The following is a 17,756-nucleotide window of genomic DNA, read 5'->3' as shown; positions in this document are numbered from 1 at the left end:
ACCAAAATATGAAAGTGCCCGTAGAAGTCACCCCAAACATCCATGGTCTTGGATTGTTTGTCTGTACTAGCCACCCCGTCTCTTCTCTGAGCACTGCAATTTCTCATGGTACATTCCAGATTCTCATGGTACATACAGCACAACCTCTGTTTCTTCTCTAATACACTGATAAGTTGAATACTTTGTTTCATCATTCCATTAATTGACTTCATACCGTGAAACTTGCCTCCGTGCTCTTTCTTACTTTTCCAAGTGATTGCTCAGAACTGTACATTGCAGTAATCTCCTATTACAACATAAAATTGTTGTAATAACCAGGCAGAATCCTGGTTGCAAGTTTCCTCATATGGTACATCAGTTCTCTTGACTCATATGTTAATGTGGCAAATTCCAGAGGACTCAGTAAATAGTATGCTGTCATGAGTAGCAAGAATTTTTGTTACTAATTTAATCATGCAACATAATGATTAAATGAAGACCAGTATGATACTAATATTATACGGCAAATTCTTGAGGTGTAGCCCATGTCTAGGGGGTGTGCTTGGAAATTAAATGCAGACAAAGCAGGATTGCTGGCTACTTGAGATTCAAGATACTCTTCCTAATCTGCTTCTGTAAAGACTATTTCCATCTGTCCCTTACCTTTGACAGTTTCTTATGCCATAGTTCTCATATAGTCTAACCAAAGCTAACTTAACTGGAGCTGCCATAATATGCTCAAATATTCCCACCTAGTACTTCCATTCTGACTGTGTTTTTTGTTTAATGGCTTTCAGATACTAATTTCTGTATTAGAGTAAATTCCATACTTCGGCATATTGAGAAAAGTTATGATTAAATGGAAAGTCTACATGTTCCATGATTCCTTCAGAGGACTGCAACAGTTCTGTAAAGATCAATCAATCATGACTCACTTTTACAATAGCCACATTGCTTCCTTCTCAACATATTGTCTTCATGCAGCTATACGTTAATTCAATCCTCTCTTATAGTTTTTGCTAAGTTCTCTGGAATGGATACCAAAGTTACTGCTCTATCCTTTTTTGTATCCTTTCTGAGGGTTTCCTTGCCAGTCTGAAAATTGCAAATAAAGGAATTACTGTGCTATAAGCTGCATGAAATGTTAAAATATTTTTATTAAAAAGCATACAACTTTTGGTGAATAAACAAGATAAAACGTTGCAGTTAAGTCTCTTGGGCAGATATAGAAAAAATCATGTACAGCATATTCATGTGCATATTTTAATAAACTTTCTGAGTACCGTATTGGCATGAGAGAGCAGATACATTAACAGCTTACCATAAAAGGTTAATTAACGTCCGCAATATTGACCACAAGAGGGTGCTCTTAATTACTGTTCCGTGAATGCTGTTGGACTTCAATTCTCAGAGCCAATGGGACAACTAATTTTAACACAAAAAAATCAAGTGAATTGGTCAAAAGTGGAATCTACCTAAGTTATTTGAAACCAGCCATAACGCTTGGTCATATAATCCCCACCTACATACATTTTCCTTTAACTTGAAGTTAAACCAGACAGAACCTTAAGCTTCCCTTTAATGTGTGTTTTTTGCATTAACACAGCTGTAAGAATAGCGAGAATTTTTGTTTACTTTAGTTACAACTCTCACACTTACAAAGTACATAGTAAAACATTTTGTGTTTGATACAAAAGTTAATTTCCAAATGAAAAGACATTTTCGTGATGTCTAGTTGTTTTCCAAAAAAAGAAAAGGAATTTCCATGTTTGGTACTGCAAATACTTCAGCCAGGTTTGTGCACTGAACGACCTACTGAAAAAGGGCTTGATTTAGTTTTATATCTTGTTCATTAAAGGTGGACAATTTACTTGCTGCTCAGTCTTGAAAGACACCTCGTTTTCCACTCCCAGAATATATAATTTTTTGTGAGATTTATGCATCTGTTTCTGTGTGTGGGAAATGAGAGTATATTCATCTCAGTTTTAAAATGCCACTTAAATTCCTGACAGAGAGTGGATGTGATGTTAGAGTGCCACTTCCGATGAAGTGGTGCTTCCCACTTGACGGCCAGTTAGTGGAGTACTTGTATTAAACATCATTCAATACACAGGTAAGCAACTGCGTTTGGAATGCGGCCATCAAAATGCTGTATTTACACACACATCACTAATCTTTTGTGGCAGTTTGTGCTGAAACCAAACAACTTCTAAAGCAGACCACCCACCTTGCAGTGCAGGAATGCATTTTGCACAATTGACAGACCTTTGGGTTGTTTCTTTTTTTTTTTTTTTTTTTTTTTTTTTTCTTGCCTTTTTTCTTTTTAAAACCCGTTCCTCTGAATCTGCCATTCAAAGAACAATAATTGCAGCAACATTGAGTTTTCTGTGTGTTCCTGCTGCTGACAAAAGATCAAGACTAAAAGATTTTTGCCTCTGTAGAAGTTGAAACTGATGAGGCTTACTCCTGCTGTAAGTCACACTGTGCAGTTTTGAATGAGACAGCCAGCTTCTGGCTGGTTCTTTACTCTATTTCTGTAAAACTGAAAGGAATCAGTCCTGAGAGAACAGCAACTGAGGTGAAAGCTGCTGCACTGCTGAATTAACCCAAACCATAGCTATGTCACTCTGGAGTCAGAAGTCCATGGCTTCTCTGTGCTTTAGAACTGCCACCCAGCATGGCAATGCAGTGCAGGCTTGGTCCCATTCCTTACCAGGGGGTTTTCAGCAATGTCGGGGTACCTGGGCTGGGACCTATGCTGTGCCTATGGCCATGGCTGGGCTAGGGATAGTCAGCACAGAGTCACTCTGCCACATTAAAGATGGCTCTGCTGACCTGATGCTACTCCAAAATGTCCATTCATGCAGCCAGATCAGTACTTTATGTCTATTTTTGCTCTTGTTTGTTGAAGCATGTTTCCCAGACCTTCCTACTGACATTTAAAAAGGTAGGCAAACAGATGAGAAAAATGCATCCTTTCTCTACATGCCACAGGGCAAACAGCGTAATCTTTATGTAAAAAACTTTGTAAGGTATATCCTTCTGTAACTTTGTCAGCACAGAAGACTTGAAGAAGTCATGGGCACATAATTCAGTGTTCTCCAGCTCCATCTCTTCAATGACCTCTGTGTTGGGAGTGTCTGACACCACCAGTGAAGACAGCTGCTGGCAAGAAGGTACAAGACCACATAAACGATTAGGGGCACAGTTCTAGTAAAAACCTCTGGATACCTGTCAGAAGCAAGGAACCAATCAGTTAAACAAAGTCTCAACTGGGTATCCTCCTGCTAGCTCACAGGACCCTAAAGCACTTGAAATCCTTACATTAAAATCACGGAATCATAGAATCACAGAATGGGTCATGTTGCAAAGCAGCAACCTTGTCTGGTCCAACATCCCTGCTCAGGCAGGGTCACCCCAGAACACATGGCACAGGATTGCATTCACACAGTTCTTGAGTATCTCCACCGAGGGAGACACCACAACCTTCTACCATCTTCTATGGAAAGTGGATTGTCATGCATCATTTGTCTCCCTTCATACAGCAGCTCAGTTGATTAGCAGTGTGTAGTCCAGCTTATGAAGAGACACAGACAACCACCCAGGATGAGTTTAATGTGTGTTTAAAGTGTAGCCTTTTTGGAGATCTCAGTATATGGAGAGTGTCTGTGGAACCAGGATCCCTGATCAAGTCTCCTTTTCCCATGCAAAAATTTTGTGCAGGCCAAAAACCAGAATTTTGGCTGGTTTTTACAGGATTTGTGAGTGTCTGGTAGACTTCTGGAAGAGTAGCACTGTATAATGCAGCAATAATCTCTGAAGACACCATCAACCTGCATGCGTCCTGAAAGGCAGCCATTACATAAGCAAACTTATTTTTTCTTGTACAACTAGTGAATCTAAAATTACCTAGAAGCTGCAAAACCTTGGTTCATGATTCCAGTGGATCAGCTGCTTCTGCTTAGACAGTCCTGTGTGTTCTTGGCACACATGTAAAATCTTCCTGTATGTGCTCAGTAAACCCAGGGTGTGTATGTGGTGCTCACTGTGGAACTGGTGCACAACACGAATGCGTTGAGACATCATCTGGTAGAAATACAGAAGCCATATAAAAAAGTGTTAGTGATTATTATGTTATTACTCCCAAACAAGAGTCTGACTGAGGATGAAAAAATCCTGTGTCAGATTTCTGCTTGAAGCATTTTGTCTCCAGCCACAACCATGTAAAGAATCTTTCACAAGATAACAACCACCATTGTGAGGCCACAGTCTACATGTTGCTAGATCAGTTTGAATTACTTCTGGGCCCTCCAGCTGCACAGAAAGAGCAAGTGGTTTGAGTTTCTTTATTGCAAAAGGACACAGCAAATGTACCTTAGTGTGCCTGCTTGAGTAGTTAGATCTGGCCCATCTCACTACATTCATTGCTAAAGAATTGTGAATTTGTTTAGTAAATACCTGAGATGTGCCAGAAACCGGAGAAATAAGAAAGATAGAAAAAGACAGACATGCTTTGAATCGCTTTCATGCTTACAGTTTTCAGTTGGTAAAGAAGCACATGGACTGCATCTCCACATTCCTCAAAGTCCTGTCAGAGGTCTGTTCTACTTCCTGAGGTTTACTGGTAGTGACAGAATATGCTGCTCAGGATTTATCACTGTTGCAATAATTTACTCTTCCTTTCCCTTCCACTGGGAAGAGCAAATTACAGACAGAAGGAGGAGAAAGAGAGATGGAAAAGTAAATTGTTGTTATTACTGAGAAGGTGAAGGAGATTTTATTAAGAGATTCAGCTAAGCTGCAGATCTGAGTCTTATGAGCATACCATACCTCTTTTTTTAGCTCCAACACGCATCTCTCTAGAGTGATGAATTTGCTCACTTCTTGCAGCCATGCAAAACTCCAGACTTCTCATCAAAGCTGGTCTTTTAAACTGTCCATGGGATTGTTACACAGAGTCCATGGGAGATTGCTACAAATTATTTGGATTTGTGTTTTAGGAAGGGCTGAATAAAAGGAGTTGCCTGTTTCTCTCCCTTAGGGGTAAAGTGAACCACTTTCTTTCCACTGTCTGCCTAATTCCATGTAGGACAATAGGCAATTTGCCTGTTGTCTGGGCCACAGTTCCTCAGGGCAGTGGAAATGGTGCTGTACAGTCTGGTGTACCTGTACCTGGCATAATGTGTCACTGAGCTTGGGGAGAACTGGTAGTGAGGCTTTTGTTTAATTATACACAAGAGAGATGGCTTCTGTTTTCTTTAAAACTTTTAAGTATTCCCCAGAGACCACCACATGAAGGCTGCTACATGAAGTAACCCAAGGATGATTTTTGATGGCTTCCTGCCCTTACCATGAACAAGGCAAACCCCTGTGACATTTCTGGGAATCACTACTACACACAATTTTAAAAGGAGACAGTCAGAAAAGTGCCTGATGGTACTTCAGCATATGTGCCAGGTACAGCTCCTCCCTTGTACAGATCCTTTCCTGTACTGCAGGGCAGGCAGCAGCACAGAGGTTCTGTGTGAGTCATGGAGGTGATGGCCAAGCACTGAACCACCCATGAAGTCTGTGAGCTGCTGTCACAATCACACATGGAGGATGTTGTTCCCCTGTCAATAGCACTTCTGTTTTTGATTAAGCATTGATGATCAATTCTGTCTTGCAAGGCTGGTGATGCTGGATGGAATCTGGTTCTCAAAATCTGACAGAGATTTGTGTCAGGAGACATCTTCTGGAAGTGTTCAATACAAGCCTAAGTGCCCGGCCGGGCTCACTACAGGGCTTACATTAGGTCAGGGAGCTCAGGCTCTCATCTGCGTGAGTGCTTGGTCCTTTCAAGGACAGAGATTCCCACCACCTTTCTGCAGCTTGTCCCAGGGCTGTACTGCTCTCAAGGAAAGTTTTCTCCTCACATCCAAACCCTTTTGCAAGTTGTGCCCTTTCTGCAGGGCTTTCTATGCTGTGACTGGTCACCTCTGAAAAGGGTCTGGATTTACTTTCCCTATAATGCCCTACAGGCAGTGGGAGGCTGTAACTAGGCCCCTCTCCATGCTAAGCAAAATATGTTTTGCAGAATGGACTGAGCCGAGAACATCTCTTCAACACAATCAAGAGTAAGTTAGCCTCCAATCAGGAGCTGTCAGCAGGTAATGTAAAGGCAGGGCACATTATCCTTAGAAGGCACAAGGCAATGTGCTGATTGGAAGTTACCATTGCCAGTTTTCAGTGACAGCAGTAATTAATAATGCACAGGGATAAAGTGGGGCAACAAGAATAAAGAGGAAACAAATGAAACTAGCAGACTAGCTAGATTCGCAATCCAGCTGAGTGTAATTCTCAGTGAATGGTTCACCGTGGCTGGCTGCCTCAACAGAGGGTCTCATGCTCTTCCTTACTGTTTTCTGGATCTTCCTTATCACAGCAATATTTGCTTTGGTGGATTCTGTCTTTTCCTGTTACTTTAACCATCTCTTTCTGTGAATTTATCTTGTGGGTTTTAAATCCAGGCAAGACCACTGGGTCTACAATAACTAGCAATGATGGGTCACACAGCTGGATTGTGTGTGGAAAGAAGAAATTAATCCTCTGGCTTGATGTTGTTATAAATGAAAATTTGTCCAGCCAAATTAATATGAAAAAATAAAATATTTATTTTGTAATCAAATTGTATCTAGCCAGCCACAAGGAAAGAACAGAGCCGAGCCCGGGGTCAGCCCTGGGTGTGCAACAAGGAGTCAGCCTCAGCAGAGGTTTTCCTCCATGCCCACACCCCTCCATCTTGGCACAAGCAGTTTTTATAGGGAAAATTCCACCTGAGGCCAAGATTTCAGCAATCAGTCTTTTCTTCTATTCAGAGTCCATAGGTTAAGAAGATTTTCTTTTTTGGTGATGAGGGAGAACAATTCAGTGTCCGGAGTTTGTTGAATCCCTTGATGAAATTTACGGGAATTCAGGAACGCTGCATTCACATGTATCTGCCCAAGGATTTCCATGACATTCACATGTATCTGCCCAAGGATTTCCATGATACCCATCTCAGGTTGTTCAGGAGATGATCAGCACCTGGGGTTCCCGTATCTCCCTAGACATGGCCCATCTCCTGGCTAGCCGTACCTTCTTACTTGTAAATCCATTTCCAACATACACCCGGTCTCGCCTGCAAGGGTGGGGGGAATCCTAATACAAAGGTGTATACTCTAACAAATATTCAATATCACATATATCGTATTTGAAATGGCGCGAATTATATGTACTACATATAACAATGTGAAGCTGCCGTCTGCTGGTTTCATTTATTGCCTCTTTATTCTTGTACTGAGAGACACATGAGTACTTACTGCCTGATGACCTTCTCCTTGCCTCTCAGTGCTGAGGGGATCTGCTTTCATGCTAGTCATCTCTTCTGGACCAACCTGTCTTGATATAGTTGGCTATTTCTTACTTCTCATTATCCTGCCAATATATTTCTGTCCTTTTCCGATTCTTCCATCTCCTTTCTGAGCCAGGGAGATAAAGGTTAAACATGACTCCATTGGCATTGTGAGATGCATGTGAAAGAAGAGATTTTAAAGTGTGTTTAGATATGTTTAGCAAGGAGAAGAGAACTGGATGTTTGCTGATTGTTTATGTGATGTTTTCTTTGGTTGTCTGAAGACTCCTCAGTGATGTAGACAAAAATGATGACCTGGAAAATACTTTACCACTGTCAGCTTATCCTTTCTCCGGGCCATGGTCCTTTAGGCATTTTCAGTGAAGGTCCCAGTGGTGTTGTGACCATTTACATGTTACCTGATTTTATGCCTGCCGAGATGCACTTGGAAACAGAGACAGTCCCTCCCCCTGCCCCAAGGAGGAGAAATTGTATTATGAGAGCACTTTTGACAAAAAATTGCACCTTTTATTTAATTTCCCTCTTTTCTTTCTTGCTTAAAATAGTCAAGAGGTACTGCTGAAGGTGGCTTCTGAAAACTCACTCATTTGCCATTGGGTTGGGAGACAATTCAGGATATTTTGGTGGTGGTCCCTAAGGCCCCTAGTCCCTACAGTGGGACTAGGAAGACTGGAAAGTCAAAGAGGCCCTTCAGAGGTGATGTGACCCATAAAGTGAAGGCTGCTACAGAAACATCTGGCAGGAGAAGGGAGTTCTTGCAGCAGCTTGCAATGGACCCTGGAGGCCCCACAGCAGGTAACAAACACTGGAGTCATTCCCCCTGCAAGCAGTTTCATGTGTGAAGGTCATAGGAGAATCCTCAAGCCCTGAAAGCAATTCAGGTCAAAATAATACCACAGTTATTAAAGCAGCTGAATCTGTCAGTTTTACTGTTAGAAAATGGCTTCTCAGACATCCCTGAAAGAAATTGAGCTATTTTATTTTCTGAGTTGCCTTCTGCAAAGGAAATCACTAAAGGGGGACACAATGTTTGGTGAAGAGTGTTAAAATTCAGCTCAGGCTGAAAAAGCACTCAGCTTTTAGACGGGTAAAGGCTGGCAGGATTTTCTATCTGCTTTCAGCATTTCTTAAATATTTGTAAATACATGGTTTTGGATTTGGCCTAGGAATCAGCCCCCACTTTTGCTGGCACAGGCCAGAATTCAGATGCTTATTGTGTGAGGCTTTTGGCACTCAAGGCAAAACCTGCTCTTTGTACCTATCTGTCCTAAAGTAAGCCATGGGCACTCAGGGGGGCAGGAGGAGAACAGATGCAGTTATTTTCTACTAGGAATGTTATGCTAGTAAGATGTCCTGTGCTTTTTACAGAATTATCCTCTCTTTCTGTTGGAATAATTTCTCCTTCAGAGTCATAAAATACTGCTGGCAAGGAAAAACTCTGCTTTAAGAATAGCCCAGAAAGCAGCAAAGGGCAAATTTTTATGTAAATCATTTTCTCAAACCATTTTCTCTGGTGTCTTTGCCCAGGAACTACCCCCACAATTCAAGGTAGAGCCATTATGGTGACACTTTAGGTACTTACACAACAATAGCGCAATTCTGTAGTGAAATGAGATATGAATCACCTGCAGAAGAGAAGACTTGCAGGTATGCTGCTTTGGCCTTAAATCCCAGGTACCTGTCCCTTCCCATCCCCCAGTTTTGCTTTCTGATCCAAAACTTCACCTAAATACAAGCTCTGTGCTTTCCTTTAGCTTTCCTCCAATCCTGCAGGTGATCCTCTACATATGAGAGCTTCTTCCAGTGGCTGCATATCAAAGGAAGTGTTTTAACAAACACAAAGGATGGACAGAGGTTTTGTGCTCCCTTGTTAATCCTTGTAGCAAATGCATGCCCACTGGGGGAATCAAGCTGTTTTCTTGATCACTGAGTCATTGGAGATTAACCTTCTCTCAAAGTCATGGCAGGACAAAGCTGCTTCTCCTTTCAACAACGGAAACACATGCTTTAGATGAAACACTGTGGTAGATGGCAAGCAGACTCTCAGAGCTGGAGGAAAGCTGACTGGTGCAGAGAGATACTATTCATGCAATCTCTGAAACTGTGTGAGCATGTATGTGACCATGTGTGGTAGCAGTTCTGCCACGTTTTCAGTCTGTGGAGATTGCTGGGATAGAGGAAGGGACAATCAGCCTCACTTTGCAGGGTACGGGTGTTTTACAGTGTCGTGCGGGGCAGTGCAGGACCTGGGTTCTGGCCTGACTATACCACCATCATTGCTTCTTTGTGGTGTCCACTCCCTGTGTTTACCACAGCTTTGGCTCAGACACTCCCAAACAATACCCAGGCCTGGGAGCACCTCTGGGAAACTCCCAGAACAATCCTCACCTATATCCCCTCAAAGTCAGACCCATTTCAATCACACTTAAGGTCCCAATCACACTGGTGTCCCACCAGATTATCTGAATTCCTAGCCCTTGGCCACTGCCCTTCCTTCCAGTGACTGAACCTGCCCCTAAGCAGCAACGCTGTCAAAACATGTGGTGTGAGTGTCTATGCATATTTAGGTGAGAGGTTGTTAGGAGGGGTACCCTGAAGCCAGCAACTAGGACATGTTCCTGCCAGACTGTGGGGAGCAGACCTGCACCCGTGTGTAGCACAGCCTGCTGGGGTGCATCTTCTTGTGCTGTACTCTTGGAGTTGGTTGAGAGTCTCTATCCCTGCTACCTCCCAATCTGCTTTGCATCACAGGGGCTTTAGCCACCAAAGGGAAAGAAGTCTAGAGGCTTCATGCCCTTGCCCAGGTAAGGCCAGCTGTGGTGCCTTCTGTAGATGTAAGACTTGCTACGCAAATAATCCAGCTCCCAGACAGCTTCAGCTCTTCTGCCATGTAGCCCAGCTCTTGGAAATATGCAGGAAATCTAAGAATAAGTTATTGATAGTGAAAACAGGTCAGTCTGTTGGAAATCCCAACAACTTTTTAGATTTAAGGAATGGCACTGTGCAGGACTGGTCTATGATGAGCTGCTTGGGAAGGAACAGATCCTCTTTAGCGGTGTCCAGCAAAGAGAATGGAGCTGGAAACTAAAGAGAAAAGGACTTTGGGTCAGCAAGGAAGAAAAAGGGTGTTTTTCTTCCTTGAAGAAGAAGGGTGTTTATTTCTTTGATATTCTGCTCTTTGCTCCTGGTGAGAAAAATGTTCATGAGAGTCCTTCTGTCACACTGGTGCAGCCAGGCATTCATCACAGCATCTGTGAAGGAGGAGCAGACAGTTCCCAACTTGTCTGATTGCTGCTGTGGGCACGGTTTGTACTTGCTTCATTTCTGCCTGTCTCATTGTTTCATAGTTCATTTGGCTGGACTCTTCTTATAAAATAACATGTTAGACAGGCTCTGTACTGGGAGTATTGTGGGAGGGCAGTACCTGTCTGTGGAAGGAATGAGCAAAGGGACTCTGCTTTCAGCATTATACTGATTGCCTACAAAGCAATTCTGCATGTTTGCCTTATCAACCCATTTACAGTAATGTCTTTCAAGTCAAAGAAACATACCTATGAAACCAAATCTTTCTGGCCAGTGGTTCTGCCCATAAGCTTTCTGCACTGTGTCCTACCAGCTTATTCCAACTCTTTGCTTCATGTTAAACAAAGAGTGAGACTAGCAAATGCCTGATGTTTTAGGTGAAAAAATTTAGCTACAAATTAGTGGAAGAAATATTTCCCTTCCAACCTTTCATTTTTGGTCCCCTTTCAGCAGTGCTGTTAAGTGGGTTAAAACATATAACAAATCAAAAGATGAGAGCCTCTTCTTTTTGAAAAGAGCACAGGCAAGTGCCTCAGCTGCAACAGGGCTCATAAATGTGTGAGTGGGGTTGAGGGAAGGGAAAGTGTAAGGCCTGGGTGGAGGTGTGGATGGAAAGATAAGGTCTCTGCAACTTCCCCAGACACTTGTACTCCCTGGGCATCCAGCGGCTCCAAAGGCCAGGTTCATTAGCAGCCCCCTCGCAGTGAGGAGACTGTAGAGAGGCCAGGGGAGAATGGCACTGCCCCACACCACTGTGGTGCACCTTGGTCCTGCCCCACTACAGAACATGTGGGACAGGGGACACTGGGGTGGGAGGCAGCGCCAGGGTCTGCATCTGTGTCTTGGCTGAGCCTGCTGCCAGGGAGGATCAGGACAGGCTCTTCAGTGTGTGGTGGCAGATCAAGGTGCAAAGGGCCACCACAGAAAGTAGAGACTGGAGCTAGCAAAAGAAAAGCAGAGGGCAAAAGACTTGGTATTTTTAGTGCTGTCAGTGGAAAAAGTGGGGTCTTTTAAACTTGTATCTCATGGCCAAAATTTCGTTAAGTTCTGGCTCTAAAAGCCTCATAGCAGACCCCTGCCGAGTACAAGCACACTTAGTGACTGGTTTCAGAAAGGTGGGGCAAGGCTCACCTTACAGACATTTTTAGACCTGTTTAGGAAAGGTTGTGGGGAACAAATAGCTGCAGCTACTTTTTCTGTTTCCCACTGGTTTTATTTGCAGTTAAATTTGATTGACTCTTAAAAGGCACACTAGCACACTGGAGTCTGCTCCTGGCTTTCAGTTGGTCTTCCTCAGAGAAATACTGCCTGAGGCTGCATGAGGAGCAGCCGGAGCAGCGGTGTAGTCTGCCCTCTTTTAAAGCAGCAGATGCTGTACCAGAGTCAGGGATTTTGTTTACGGCACAGGTTTTATACTGGCATAGGTGCCTCTTCAATCTATGAGCAGGAAAGGTGGTCTTTCTGCTTCATTCCATTGTAACAGCCAGGTTGTTGGATGGAGGAGGTTAAAACCTTCAAATGGGAGACTTGCCTTCTTATACAGCTTTCAGTTTACCTGTTGCCTGTTTATGCAGTGGTATCAGGCAAGGAAGAGACAGGGTTCCAGAGGATTCATCAGTCTCTGAGAAGTGAGATCTTCTCACCATGAGTAAAATAAAAAATAAACCCAAAAAAGGATCAAGTCCCTTGTTTCTCTCCATCTACCATAAGATTTTTTTTTAATGCACAAAATAATTTCTATTCTAACAGAAATAATGAAGATATTTGACTGATCACTCTAAAGCCAGAAAGTGCTCCTGTAAGCTGCTAGCTGACTAAATTCTGTACAGAGCAAAGCAAGTTTGCATTTCCCCAGAGGTGATTGGAAGTGATCTTGCTGAGTTCTTTAGTATTAAAGTTGATGCATATTTTCTGGCATCCAAGTTTTTTTCAAGATTGCACAAAGGAGGCAGAGTTTAGGAGCAGCTTTATTTTAACCTTTTGGAAATCAGTGACTTCTTGGTTATTTTCAAGCTTTTGAGTAGTCCAAATAGCAGACCACTCACCCATTATCATTAAATGATTTTCAGGAATGGCTGAAATTCCAGGACCTTATCTACTGAGGATATGTAACAAGTTGATTCTTTTGCTTTCTTATTCTTTGGCAGTGTCTTATATATCTGAATGCCAGGAACACATCAGATGCCCTGAAGATGGTCATGTCAAGCTGTGTTTGTGTGTTTGGGGTAGTTCATTCATGTATAAGCAGGCTTCACAAATAAAGCAAAGGCATCTAGGGTGAACTCCACCAAAATGCAGCTTCCCAGAAAAGTGAGTACTTACATGTAATTGCTTGTAGTTAAATTAGGTGGGTGTCTTTGCTTTGTAATGTAATACATGCACAGCCATATCTGATTGTGACATTATGCCCCATATTTCCTTCTGTGAAGCAGTAGCAAATTGAAAGGCAAGGTATTATCTTGTAACAGTGAATTTTTAATAAATAATCACAGAATCATAGAATGGTTTGGGTTGGAAGGGTCTTTAAAGGTCATCTAGTTCTAATCCCCCTATCATGGTCAAGAACACCTTTCACTAAACCAAGTTGCTCAGACCTTCATCCAACATGGTCTTGAACACTTCTAGGGATGCAGCACCCATAACTTCTCTGGGTAACATGTTGCCTCACCACCATCATAGCAAATAATTTCTTCCTAAAAACTAATCTAAATCTTTCTCAGTTTGAAGCCATTATCCCTTGTCCTGTCACTAGATGTCCTTGTACAAAGTCCCTCTCCAGCTCTCATGTAGGCTCTTTAGGTGCTGGAAGGCTGCAATTAAGTCACTGCAAAGTCTTTTCTAGGATGAATAAACTATTCTCCCAGTTATTCCTCATAGGAGAGGTGCTTCAGCTGATTGACTTGATGTCCCTCCTCTGGACTCACTCCAGCAGGTCCATGACCTTCCTGTGCTGGGATCCCAGAGCTGGGTGCAGGGTTCCAGATGGGCTCTCATCAGAGCAGAGCAGAGGGGCAGAGTCTGCTGCCTTGCCCTGCTGCCCACACTGCTTTGGATGCAGCCCAGGAGACGTTTGGCTCTCTGGGCTGGGGGTGCCCATGGCTGGGTCATGTCCAGCCTCCCACCCACCAGCACCCCCCAGTCCTGCTCACAGGGCTGCTCTTGATCTGTTCATGCCCAGCCTGTGCTGATACTGGGGGTTGTCCTGACCCAGGTTCAGCACCTTCAACTTGGTCTTGTTAAACCTGATGAGATTTCTATAGGCCTCTTCTTGATCCCAGATCTCTCTGGATGTCCAGATCGCTCTGGATGGCATCCTGTCCTTCAGGAATGTCAGTTATACCACTAAGCTTGGTGTAATCTGCAAACCTGATGAGGGTGCACTCAACCCCTTTGTCTATGTCATTAATGAAGGTATTAAATAACACTAGTCCCAGTAAAGACCCATGAGGGACACCACCTGCCACTGATATCCACTGGGACTCTGAGGTCTTGGCCACTACTCTCTGGATGTGACAGTCCAACCACTTTCTCAAGTGTCTAGCAGTCCACCCATTAAATCCATCTCTTCAATTAAAGATAAGAATGTTGTGGGGAATCTTGTCAAAGGTTATATAGAAGTCCTAAATAATGTTTTGTATAACCCTTCCCTCATCCACTGATGGAGTCAATGGAGTCACTGTATCATGGAATGCTACTAGGTGTTCAAGACAGGACCTATAGTTTAAATTAATTTTCCTCCAAATCTTTGGGTTCAAATGTCTACCACTACTTGAAAGCTGAATTCCATATGTATTCCTATGTCCATTGAAGCAGTCTTTTAGAAAAGTATAAGATTAAAAAGAAAGACTACAAGATGCCAAAAAATCTGTCAGAGCTCATGGCAGCACACCCTGCACATGCTGGCTTCCCCAGTGCTGGAGCACATCTTGGTTGATGGATGCTTATTTGGACTAAGCCTCACTGAGAGTTACTCAGCTCATGAGATGCGTACCAGCAGCATGCAGGGGGACATGCGAGAAGGCATGATTTGCAAGTGATCCTGACTGCAGTCAGGCTCCAGGTGTAACCATCAAGGTCATCCCTTATCCTTCCTGAGGTGCAGAAATTCCACTGGGGAGGGAGTGGAAATGCACTGATGATGACCCAGTGCAAAAGGTTCACAAGTGTTCAGCAGAAAGGGGCTGACCTGCAGCTCTTACTGTGAAAGGTGAAATGGAATCATGAACTGTCCTTTGGTACTTCTTGCTCTGACTTTTGCATATTGGATTCTGCACATCAAGGAAAACCTTGCTGCTATTTGGATGGACTTTTCAGATAATCATCAAAAATCTGTAAGGATTTTTTCCTGAAGATTACATTGGCTACACAGTCAAGAAATATCATTTTTCATGCCTTTTTGCCTTATATATCAGACCATACTTGTCTGATGGTAATAACTTGATGAAAATTAGATGAACCTTGTGGGCTCTTCAGGACCTGAAGATGACTTCCCAATCCAGGAACATGCCTCTGTCTCTGGGGTATGACTTGTGTGTAGCAATATTGTAGGTATGTTCTAAGAAAATACTCCCCATGGGTTTTGAATTAAAATTTGCCTCTATATAGAGAGGAATGTAATGTTTTTCTCCTGACTTTAACTATTCCATTATCACACCAGTCTTTATGACTTTTTGTGTCTCAGCCTAATTTCATTGTTGTGAAAGTGCACACATTTACATGCCTGAGGAGATAACTAGGCAGGCAAAACCCAAGTTCCACCTTCCATGTGTTTGATTACAACTCGTTAGCTCTTGGAGTTAAAGCTCAACTGGCTGTTTTGCTTGGCGGTTACAAAATTGAGAAACGATTGAATTCCCTGGTGCTTGAGATCCTCAGTGTGTATGTACCCAAAACAGGCTTTCCAGAAGTGCTGAACCTCAATGCTATGAAACCATTGTAAGTAATGGTCCACAATATGCCGAAATAAAACATTACTCTGGAAGAAAAAAAACATGGAATAGTAAAACTTCTGGGCTCACAAATCAGACTAGTATGCTGTCCTGAAGATGCTCAAGGAAAAATACCATTTCAGCTTGAACTTTGAAGTTTACAGAAAGAATTGGTGAGTTTAAGTACTCTAAAGTAATGTTGTGAGTTTTTTAAAATACATATCCAACTTAAGTATCTGTTATTTTATGCATTTCTGACTTTATAGGAGGATTGGGTTATATGAACACCAGAAAGGTACTAACACTTTTTCATCATTGTTAATCCTATCACACAGTAAAATGGGCTGTCTACCTGCTATGTTGGACTTGCCAGGAGTGCAGAGCAAATTCTAAGTGCCTTTCTAAGTAATCCTCTCTGTGCTGATAATGTGATTGATATGTTCTTAACTGTTTTGTTTATGAGACACATATAGTATCAGAAATACAAAAGACTGTCAGAGGGAGTGGTAAAATTACCCTGGAATTATAGTCTTTCAAAATTCTAATAGTAAATGTGACTGCTCATTGCTTTGGAAATGGTTTGGGTGTGATAAAACTTTATGTGAACATTTTAAGTGCACATAAAAGAATTTAAATGAGGGGGAAAGGGTGCAGCTCCCTCATTTTTTGTCTTAGAGTGTCCAGGACATGATAGGGCATGTCCTGTTATTTTTTTGTACTGATAAATGTGAACTTGAAACTCAGGTCTTCAAAATGAAGGGAAGGGTGGGGCGAGAAGAGGAGGAATGCTTCCAGAGATAAGCAGAAGACATATTCCAAGTGCAACAATTAAACCTGTTGCATATGGTAAATTTAATGTAATCCCAAAAGTTATCACAGTCCACGAGCAGACACCGATCTGCAAGAGGCCAATAATTGAGCTAGTTGTTACATCCCTTCTTGGCCAGGAGAGCTGATGGTGTCCCTGTTAGGGGGAGCTTGCAGGGAGCCACTGCCTCTCCTCCCTTACCCTCCCACTTCTCCCCTTGCATGGCTCATCACTGTCTCCAGGTGCTGCCAGCAGTGCCAAGCTCTGCTGCAGTTGCCAAACACAGGCACAGGGATAAGCTTGGGGGCCAGAACAGAGAAAGAAGTAAAAGCTTCATCCAGATAAGATACATGGTATGTTGGTTGGTTCCTGGAAGGCAGGCATAAAGCCTATCTGCTTTGCAGCTGATAGATGCATTTGCAGCGGCAGCTCTCTCCAGGCAAAGCTGTGTTTCTTGTTCCTGAAGGGCTAAGTAGCATTTGAGTAGCAGGGATTCTTTTTTTCTTCCTACTGCCCAACAGACTGCTGCCACAGCTTTTAGGTGCTGATGCTGCGTTTCATCAGCAGGGCAGCTATCACCTGGAGATGCAACATCACAGCCACTCTGCATGAGCTCCACCCTAATCACTCTGAAAGCTAAAGCTGGGGCAGGATATTGCAGCTTTGTGCTAAGCTGGGTATTTTCTGCTTGCACATGGCATGCTTCTTTTTTTCATGTTTCAGGGTGGGGTTCCAAAGGTGACTTCTGACCAGTAAAGCCTCTGTACCCTGTTGTCACTGATCTACTAAATAAGTATTCATCAGAGAGGTCTTTTGGTTTTGTAGGGGTAAGCCACTCAAGGTCTGTGTCTGCCGGTGACGCTCAGCTTTGCATCTCTCACACCTCCTGCAGCTGAACCACCAGAAGCTCAAATCTGTGACCCCAAAAGCAGAATTCAAAATTTTTGTACTCCTGAGATGTGGGTTCACTAGGGAGAAAAGCAAGTCAAGGAGGCTCCTCCTGATGGCAGGTGTAATGCTCCTGCCTCATCCTTTTCACTGAAATGTTTTGCACTGTGATAGCATATACACTCAACTGGTTTGGTAGCAAAAGGGACTCCATTTAAAATACAGGCCTGAACACTGTGGAAAGGCACCTCTTTCCAAATCTCCTAAACAAAACAGTAAGTAAATGACCCAAATATATCCAGGTCCTGCCATCCCAAGCAGTGGAAGAAGCAGAGATCAAAAGCTGATCCTGCACTAAAATTACCTTTTTTTTATTTTTAATTTTTTTTCCCTGAGAACAATTGCAGCAAAAAACTTCCCTTTTGCTATCTAATGGGTTTGAAATCTATTGTACCCA

General features: G+C 42.8%; 1 long non-coding RNA gene across 1 annotated transcript; it reads right to left on the bottom strand.

Moving 5' to 3' along the window:
- Nucleotides 1–1,112: 1,112 nt before the first annotated feature.
- Nucleotides 1,113–16,108, bottom strand: LOC140681887 (uncharacterized). The gene is made up of 2 exons (XR_012053098.1): nucleotides 4,514–16,108; nucleotides 1,113–4,065 (listed from the first exon to the last, which is right to left on the bottom strand). It is a non-coding gene; the product is annotated as an uncharacterized lncRNA (long non-coding RNA).
- Nucleotides 16,109–17,756: the final 1,648 nt, after the last annotated feature.

The sequence above is a fragment of the Taeniopygia guttata genome, chromosome Z, assembly GCF_048771995.1.
Source record: "Taeniopygia guttata chromosome Z, bTaeGut7.mat, whole genome shotgun sequence".
In the NCBI taxonomy this organism is placed as follows: Eukaryota; Metazoa; Chordata; class Aves; order Passeriformes; family Estrildidae; genus Taeniopygia; species Taeniopygia guttata.
The sequence above is the reverse complement of the archived record's forward strand: the minus strand, read 5'-3'. Positions and strand labels throughout refer to the sequence as shown.